This window comes from Mastomys coucha, unplaced genomic scaffold (genome assembly GCF_008632895.1).
Source record: "Mastomys coucha isolate ucsf_1 unplaced genomic scaffold, UCSF_Mcou_1 pScaffold14, whole genome shotgun sequence".
Taxonomy (NCBI): domain Eukaryota; kingdom Metazoa; phylum Chordata; class Mammalia; order Rodentia; family Muridae; genus Mastomys; species Mastomys coucha.
Window position 1 is genome coordinate 121,865,050 of NW_022196896.1, and position 9,450 is coordinate 121,874,499.

Consider the following 9,450-nt stretch of genomic DNA (forward strand, 5'->3'; position numbering starts at 1 on the left):
TTAGGTTTGTGTGGATTTGTTGAAAGATTACCTTCTTGCTTCTTCTAGGGTGTGTAGTTTTGCTCCTTGTGTTGATGCTTGTCAAGTTAAGATATATTATATGTGTTTATCATATAGTAGCAATATCCCAGAGAGTGGAAGTAGATTTCTTTGTCCCTCTGTATAGGGAGAAATTTTTTCCTGCCATGGTAAGTGGTTATGTGGACATTATTACACACCAAGAGTTTCTCAGCAGCTAAAGACTAAGGTGCAAGTCTTCCACAGAGTCTAGTTCTCCACAAGGGGAAAAGGGCAAAATGAACAAGCAAATACAAAAGCCCAAAAGAAAAATAAGAAAATATTTATATTATTTGCTAAATAACATATTTAGCAAAAATAAGTATTTTGGCTAAATGCTGAATGTCAAGACAAAGTAAGGTCTTCAAAGAAGAGTCACAGTTATAAAACATCCAGAACAAACAAGTATATAAGAATAAACAGTAGGTAAATAGTGTGATGGGGCAAGAAGCTAGAGGAGGAAAGAAATGGCAAAGGATAAACAATGATTAGATTTGGGGGAAGCATTATTTAGGAACAAATATTCTAAAATTAATTGTGGTGGTGGTTGTATTATTCTATAAAATCTAAAATCATAGATTTGAGAAAACGTCGTATATACATTGTATCTTAGGAAAGTTGATTAAAAATATATGGAGAGAAAGAACTTTCCAGGAAGAGGAAAGAAGGAGGGTAAAAGTCAACAAGAGAAGTCTGAGGAAATACTAGGAAGGGAGAGTAAAGACAAATTTGGTAATGAAGAAGCAGACTGGGATAGGCTTTAACAATTCAATCTCATAGTAAATTCTGGATTTTCCTCTAATTGTGTGGGTTGAAAGAGGCATTACAAGGGGAGGTATAAAGAATGATTTTCCTAACCTGCTTTAATTATAGAAAACTAGTTGTTCAAAAATAAGAGTGTAGAAACAACCATTTGAAGGCATTCTTTAAATAAGAAATACAAAAGTAAAGAGAAATATGATATTCTAAAATCATAGTATTGCCAAATGAGAAAAGCAGACAGGAATACAGTTAGGTTTCAATGCAAAAATCATTGGGAATATGGAAAGTGGGGATACATATGGAGTGGATACAAGAGTCCCTTAAAAAATGGGGAGGAATTTTCGTTCTGAACAATTTAATGTTTTACATACTGATTTACTCTGAGAAATGATAATTGTGCTATTAAAGGAATATTTTCTTCTCCAGGTTTGCTCCCTGGTATTTTCATATTCTTGTTTAAGGCATGGAGAAAAAAGATAGATTAATTATTCAATAATTGTGATTATTTCTGGAAATCTACAATTTGTAATATTTCTATGTGTTTTATGATTTAGAATTAAAACTCACTTTTAGCAATTAGTCTATGAAAATAAGAAATTATGAGTATATGAAAGAAGGAAAACTATGTGAATATTTAAGTAAGGCACTATGTTTGAACACATCCTTGAGAAATAGAATTATCAATAAAACATCTGTTTAAGATTACTTTAGTGACAGAGTGGTAATAGTATGGAATAGAATAAAAATATTATTTTGCCATTATTCCCCTAATCAAGAAATTCTTCACATTATGAGTCTTTTGAATGATGAGGTTATTGATGCCATCACTCACATTATCTCTTATACTCCAAAAGTTCCATTTGTAAAATTAGAATCTAAAAAGTAAAATGTGGAAATTACTTCATGGAAATGCAGACTCAAAGTTATGGTTTGATGACATCTACTTGAATGCCTTAATGAGATTAATACACTGTGATTTTGTTATGCAGGAATTATGAATTAACTTTGTTTCACTTGAAGCTTTGGATTTCTTCAGTATTTCTATATGTTTATTGAGTTCTATTTTCATATCAATTGTCTTCCTTGCTTCATCCATTTATTTGTATTTTCTTGGACTTTAGCTGACAGTATATATAAGCCCTCCTTAAATTTATTCCAGCACTGATTACTGTCATCTTCAAGTTCCTAGAACATATTTATAGTAGCTCATTTAAATTCATTGTTCTGAGTGTCATCTAAGTTTCTCACATTTGGGGCCATTACTATGAGAGCAGTAATTCTCACAGGAGCTGTTTTGTTTTTTTGTATTGTGATTTACAATGGCACTCAAGCACCTGATGTTAGTTGTTGGTTGCGTCTTTTGGTATGACATTGTAGAACATCTGTGTTGAGTAAATAAACATTAGATCTCTATTTGCTGTTACTGTAATTTAGTGGATTTTTAAAAGTTATATTAAAGTTATGACAATTTCATGCATGGGTACTTTATTTAAACCATATTTACTCTTTCTTCTTTACCCTAACTTCTTTTGTATCTCACTGATCCACAGTCCTCAAATTCATGAACTCTTCTTTAATTATCAACATTGCATACACATACACTTGAATAATTAAATATTGCTTAAAATGGCATTCTAAAAAGTGAATTAGGTAATATAAAATTAAAATGTTATAAAAAATCACACTTTTAACTGAAGACTAAAGGAAATTATTACTTCTTTTCATATTTGTGTACTTAACTTAATGGGTTATATGAGAAACTGTCAGAAATTGAGGTCTATTACATGTTTATAAGTATTTAGTATCTACACTTAATAGGATCATAGTATTAAATTTGTTTTCAGTATTAATCAAAAATCAAATGATTCATTAAGATAATATACAAACTAAATTATAAACATAAAGATAACAGGAAATTATATCTACTATATATATTGTACTGGAATTTTGAAGTACATAATAATAAGATTCCTTCTGAAATGGGTCAATAAAATTTAGGTATTAGTATGACATATTGTATGCTGTTATTTCTTTGATCAGAGACTGACTCTCTTTGTGGCAACAGTAGTCTAATATCTGGCCTCTGACCTATAATATTCTGTCAGCAACCATTGTAGGCAGAAAAGATCTATCTTCTCTAAAGTTGCAGAAAAATTGATACTTGTGAAGCTGGTCTAAAGTAACTGTAGGGCTCTCCTTGAAGCCATCTCTGTAAGAGGATGGGAGGGTTTGCTTACGTTTGGTCACAGGCTATAGCATTAGCAAAGAGCCATAAACCTGGGATATAAATGCTTGATAAGTTATTTCTCTTCCCCCAAAATGATTCTATTCAAGCCATATTAAAGCATGTGTGACCAGGTTTATGAGGAAACTGCTCTTGCATGGGAAGATCATCATTCCCAGGAATGAAGCCAGGGAAGTCACCATGAGGAAGAACACAAAGGGGAGGAGGAAAAGTAAGAGAGAAAGCACAAGAGCAGAAAGAGAAGAAAGAAGAAAAGAAGTAGAAGTAGAAGAAGAAGAAGAAGAAGAAGAAGAAGAAGAAGAAGAAGAAGAAGAAGAAGAAGAAGAAGAAGAAGAAGAAGAAGAAGAAATGTCTGGATTCTATAGCAAAGAATCTCTAGGGGAAGGGTAGCCCCAGCCCCTGGGCTGGAAAATTCAGATTTGAGGGCAGCAGCATACCAGTATGGACTGAGGAATGCTTGGGGACCTAGAAGTCTGCTACAGTTTGTAAAATATGCACCTTACCCTTTGTTCTGGGTCTGAAACCCAATATCTCAGCATTTTCTTGATAATAAATAAATAAAAGATGACAAATTATCTGTCACTACTTCTTCCTGACATTAGGGGAGACTTTATTTTGGGGGATCCTAAGAAAATTGGGAAGCCAATTGAGTCCCGGGAGAGCTGGTTGTTTCACAGCTTTCTAGGCAGTGGGACCATGTGAGGTTAGTGGTAGCATTTTGTCTAAATTCCATCCCCACAGTTACCTGTCAACAGCCAGGTAGGCCTGACCCACTATCAAAGGGGCTGCTTGTCCCCTTCTCCTTCTCTTGTTCCTTTCTTGCTCTCTTGGGCTCTTCCCTTCTTGCTCCCTGTCCCCTTGCTCTTCCTCCCTCCCTCCCCATTCCCTTCCTCCTCTGTTCTCAAGCTCATAGCCAGCCTCTACTTCTCTTCTCTTCTCTTCTCTTCTCTTCTCTTCTCTTCTCTTCTCTTCTCTTCTCTTCTCTTCTCTTCTCTTCTCTTCTCTTCTCTCTCTCCCTCTCTCCCTCTTCCTCTCTCTCTCGCCCTCTTCCTCTCTCTCTCGCCCTCTTCCTCTCTCTCTCTCTCTCTCTCTCTCTCTCTCTCTCTCTCTCTCTCTCTCTCTCTCTGCCTTTCCTTTCTTTGCCTCTACTACCCCCTTAACTCCCTCCCCATACCCTAAATAAACTCTATTCTATACTATATCGTCCTGTGGCTGCTCCATCAGGGGAAGGGATGCCTTGGCATGGGGCCCAGCTGAGACATCCCCTGACCCAATACCCCACCACTCCTCTGTAGAACATATCCCTCCTCTCTCATTATCTTTTTATAAATACATCAGTTAGGAGCCTGTAGGTCCAGTTGAAGCAGTCTGTGAGGTTGGGCTGATGCACCTGTGGGAAACTGCTTTGTAGTTGTACTAGATGCAGTTTTGAGTGAACAAGTGGATTTGGCAGTCTGTTGGAATACATACACACACACACACACACACACACACACACACACACACAGCAGAGGATAAAATTAAGGAGTTTAGGGAGAAAAACAAATTTGGTGTGTACATTTGAAACTTTTAGGTCCATGGATTTGGTAGTTGGGGGAGGAGGCTGTCCCAAGACCAAGGAAGGTGGAGAAGATCTCACCCTAAGGAATAGGCAGATAGGGAAGCAAACAGACTGTTGATTGACAGTACTTACCTGGAGTTCATTTGACCTGTGATGTGTGGATCCAAAGGGTTTCCCTGAACCATACAAGAACCTTTTAAGATTTAAAAGAAGATAACTTTCAGATATGTTACTCTTCCCACTGTTTACTGTTAAAGCTCTGAACTTTGAAGTCTCAATGCAACAGTAGCACAGTGAGGGGAAGAAAGCTGAAGCATCTTTCTTTACTCCCACATCCCTTAAATTGCTTTCCTACTGCCAACCAAGTTTTTAATCATATCTTCAACCTTCATAATGTGTTTGCCAACCTCAAACACCTTCCTAGACCCCCAAACACTCTCTTAGACCCCCAAACACTTTCTTAGAAGCTTCCCTATCCTCAAACCTTATACAAACCTTACATGTTTCATTTCTTTTCCTATCCAATTATTCACCATGAAAGACAGGTGGTTGATCACTGGGAGCAGTCATTGTAAAGTGAGTTTCTTTAGATAAAGGATCAGTAAAGTTACTTCCTTCCCTAATCTATTCTTCAAACTCCTCAGAGATGTGAGAAGGATATAATGCAAATGCCCTATGTGCCAATTAAGAGGACAGATTTGCCCATTACCTGGATGGCCACCCCATAGATTCCTGTGATTTCAATGGCTTAGTTGGAGACACAGCTCCCAGTGCAGGATCAATCTTCAGCTTCCAGGACGAGCAAATCTGAGAGAGGCTCTCCTGTGGAAGAGGAACATAGGAGATGGACCTTGAGGCATGTCTGTGGTATCGTTTGTCCACAGTTCATGCTCAGGCCTAGTAGTGTGCAAGGCAATGGAGCAGTCAATCTCAGTAGTTAGTAAACCAAAATTAATTTGCCTGAATCTTCTTGGAGACTATCAAGGAGGGGAGTCACTGCTAGGATTTGAGAGTCTCTTCCTGTCATGGTAAGTTTAAGCATCTTAAATGCCATATTCAGCAGGTCTCTGATGTACCTGAGGACCACCTATCTATCTAAAGTATGGTTGAATAGACAAATTTTACTTGTTTCTCGATACCTATCCTAAGCTTAACCTTGAAAACATATACCTTATTAAATGTATTATTATTTTGTTTTAGCATGAATGCATGGAGGTGTGTTTTTGATACCCCATTAAATAAATCTAGTGGCCAGAAAGTCCATTACTTTCTCATTCATTTAAGACCAATAAGAAACAAGCAATCAATTACTACTTCACATAAGAGGGCTACCAGTCCTATGGCTGCCTTTAAACAAGATGGCGGTGAAGCTATGACTCCATCCTCTTTATCTCATAATCAAGATGGCGATCAGCTACATGCTGTTTACCTGTTGAGTATTTTTTCCTGCTGTCCACTAAAGTGTAGTTAAACCTGGTCAGTACCCAAGTTAAAATGAACAGGCTGGTCACTCATCACCACCGCAATGGACAAGAGAGAGATTGGAGAGTGGAGGGAGTGACACAGAGGGGGGAGGGTGGCGGCACCTGGAGCTCTGTGCTCAGATGCTGAAGTTGTGTTGCCGGGGAATGGAGAGGGGCAAGAGAAAGGTTCTAAAAATATTGTGATATAGGGAGTTCAGACCAATTTAGATAAATGTAGCAGAATTCCAAGAGGCATCTGGGAACCAGTTTTAGACCCAGCAGCACCCATCTTTGCAGCCTTTGCCAGAATTCTGGAACTATGGGACTGGCATCTCACCTGATAGTCTAGTATCCAATGGATTTTAGGGAGCTGTTACCTCAGATAAGATGTCTCTGTATTAAAGGATCCCCTAGAACAATGACCTGGTCTTTGTTTGGAAATAGGCTAGCTCTGTACTGGCTGTGACTCAGCAGAAAAAGCCCAAAAGACTCAGGACCTGAAAGATTAGATAGAAGCTGGAGACAGATTACTTACCAAGTCCAAAGCTGATCATATTCAGTGGAAAGAAAGATAAGGTAAAGGAATGGTCTTCTATTCCCACATGGCTGGGAGGAGGGGGTAGCATCCAACTCCCCTGAATCATGGCACCAGCTGAAGTATTATTTCTCTGCCAGTGAAATGAGCCAATTCACACAAGATTAGAGCATATATAAGCAGGTTTATTGGGAAACTGCTCTCTGGTGGGCAAGTTCACTGGTACCAAGGAAGAAAGCGAGAGAAGTCACTATGGGGAGGATGACAGAAGGGAGGGGGAAAGAAAAAGAGAAAACAGGAGAGAAAGAATAATGGTAAGGGTGGTGGTGGTGGTGGTGGTGGTGGTGGAAGAGGAGGAGGAGGAGAAGGAGGAGGAGGAGGAGGAGGAAAGACCAACATGTCTAGATTATATTAGCAAAAGGTAAAGACAGAGGGATGCTGGGAGAACCTAGAGCCAGGACTACTAACTATAGTATGTAAAATGTGCACCTCAGTCCTTGTTCCTGTAGTGAAACCTAACAATACTCAGTTAGATTTCTTATTACTTTGGTAAAACACTGTGATCAAGGCAATTTAAAAGAAAGCATTTAATTTCTTTTGTAGTTTCAGAGGATTAGAGCCATTGGTGGCTGAGCAAAAGAGTTAAGGACTCAAATCCTGATTTAGAAGCAAGAGGGCCAAGGGAGACATTAATAATGGAATGAATCTTTTGAAACCTCAAAGCCCACATCCAGTGACACAGTTGTTTGCACAAGCCACACCTCCTATTCTTCCAAACATTTCCAACAATGGGGGCAGGAGAATACCAATTAGTCAGCCATTAGTCAGGGGGCATTCCTTAACTACTGCACAGTCTTCCATTCTTCCCTCCACATAAAGCTAGGATGTATCTTACCCACGTGAAAGAAGAACTAATGATAATGAAGCAGGCAGAAACAAACTCTGCTCAACCATGGAAACTTTTACATATTCAGTCCATATGCCACTATGAAAGATGAAGTGATTTGACAGGTTAACTATACAAGCAAACACAGATTCAGTTTTATTGCTATTCTAAGAGTAGGGAACACACACTAGCTCACTTTTGCATTTTGATTAGTTTAGAAATTCAAATCTTCTCGCTTCCTTCAGCATTCTTCAAGATATGCTTGCAAAGGTATTCTAACTTTCCATGCAAAGAACAGCAATTGAGAAAAATATGTAAAATGAGAGACAAAAGGAGAGAGATAAGAGACAATATATAGGCCCACTGCTAACGTGTTTTCTTGGTTATGCACTGTAAATGCTTAGTTAGGAATTATTATGTAGACCCAAACCAAATAAGACAAGCTCCACCATCCTTCCACAAACTGTTCTCAACATTTCCAGGAATTGTGACTATTTAAACTCTACCCATTCTTGAAGGCGAGTTTGGCTTAATTTACTTTTTATTAATCAAAGACACTTGTTAGCCATTATTTATGTAGAAATGGTTACTACTATATTATTACAACTCCCTGTTAACTATTTTCTTGTTAAATCCCAATTCTAAATTTTCACATTGCATATTTAGAAAGTATAGAAATAAATTTTGAGAGCACTTTATGTTTCCAAATATCATAGGCAGATTCAAAAAATGTAGTGTCTTTGTTTTTACAGTTAATAAAAGAGGAGGAGAGGGGCTGAAGAGAAGGCTCAGCAGTTAAGAGCACTGACTGCTCTTCCAGAGGTCTTGAGTTCAATTCCCAGCAACCACATGGTGGCTCACAACCATCCACAATGGGATCTAATGCCCTCTTCTGGTGTGTCTGAAGACACCTACAGTGTACTCATATACATGTAATAAATAAATAAATCTATAAAAAAAGAGATAGACATCTTAACAATAAGTTAAGATGGGAAATAAGTGGGAAAAAGCATAAATATAAAACCATCATTCATTCACACATATGAAAAAGGTAATTTATTGTGAATATTCTTATTTGGTAAAGAGATTACCTTGCACCTAACAATTACATGTTAAGATTATAAATTTACATATTAAAAATTGTTAGGAATGGATTAAAATATTAAGACGTGCTTAATCTCAGCACTTGGGAGGCAGAGGCAGGTGGATTTCTAAGTTTTAGGCCAGCCTGGTCTACAGAGTGAGTTCTAAGACATTCAGAGCTATACAGAGAAATCCTAACTCAAAAAAAAAAAAAAAGACATCATATTGGAAAATAAAATGATTCATTTCCCTTCCTTAAATTGACCATGGACTTTTATTCAGTAATTATTATGATTATGGTCACAGATTATAGGTTGGTGGAAAACAGAAATAAATCATCAATTTATGTAGTGTCCTCTTCTCCGTTTTACAAATAATCATTTAAATATAGCAAACCACTCATATACCTGAATTTACACAGCTTTGCTTAAAGTAAATTACATCAGTATTCTACCTTGAACAAAAATATAAATGCTTCATTTTAGTACTTTAGATAGAAAAATCCCCATAATAATTATGTCTTCTGCTTTTTTTCTACCTCAAAATTTTCTGAGTCAACTAAATAATGTACAAATTGAACAAGCCCAATTAGCTTAAAAACCATAACATCAGACACTTAAGGTGACATGAAAACTATCCTATGCAATTTTATTTACTAAGTCCTGATTTTTATTCTGTGTCATTTCCATATAATTAAAGAGAAGAGGAATTACTATGGCATAGTCTTCCACTTTGCTATTTGAAGATGAAAATACTTATCGTTCTCAAAACAACTTAAAGGAGCTTAACTTATTCTTAATAAGAGAAAATTTAATTGTATGAGAGTACTCACCTGTTGTCCAAAACCTTTAGTATCTT

At 37.1% G+C, this 9,450-nt stretch overlaps 1 long non-coding RNA gene across 1 annotated transcript in view; it reads right to left on the reverse strand.

Moving 5' to 3' along the window:
- Positions 1-4,781, reverse strand: part of LOC116089327 — a 69,160-nt gene extending 64,379 nt beyond the window's left edge. The window contains exon 1 of the long non-coding RNA XR_004118281.1: positions 4,758-4,781. This is a non-coding gene — a long non-coding RNA (uncharacterized LOC116089327). The remainder of the gene's footprint in view (positions 1-4,757) is intronic.
- Positions 4,782-9,450: the final 4,669 nt, after the last annotated feature.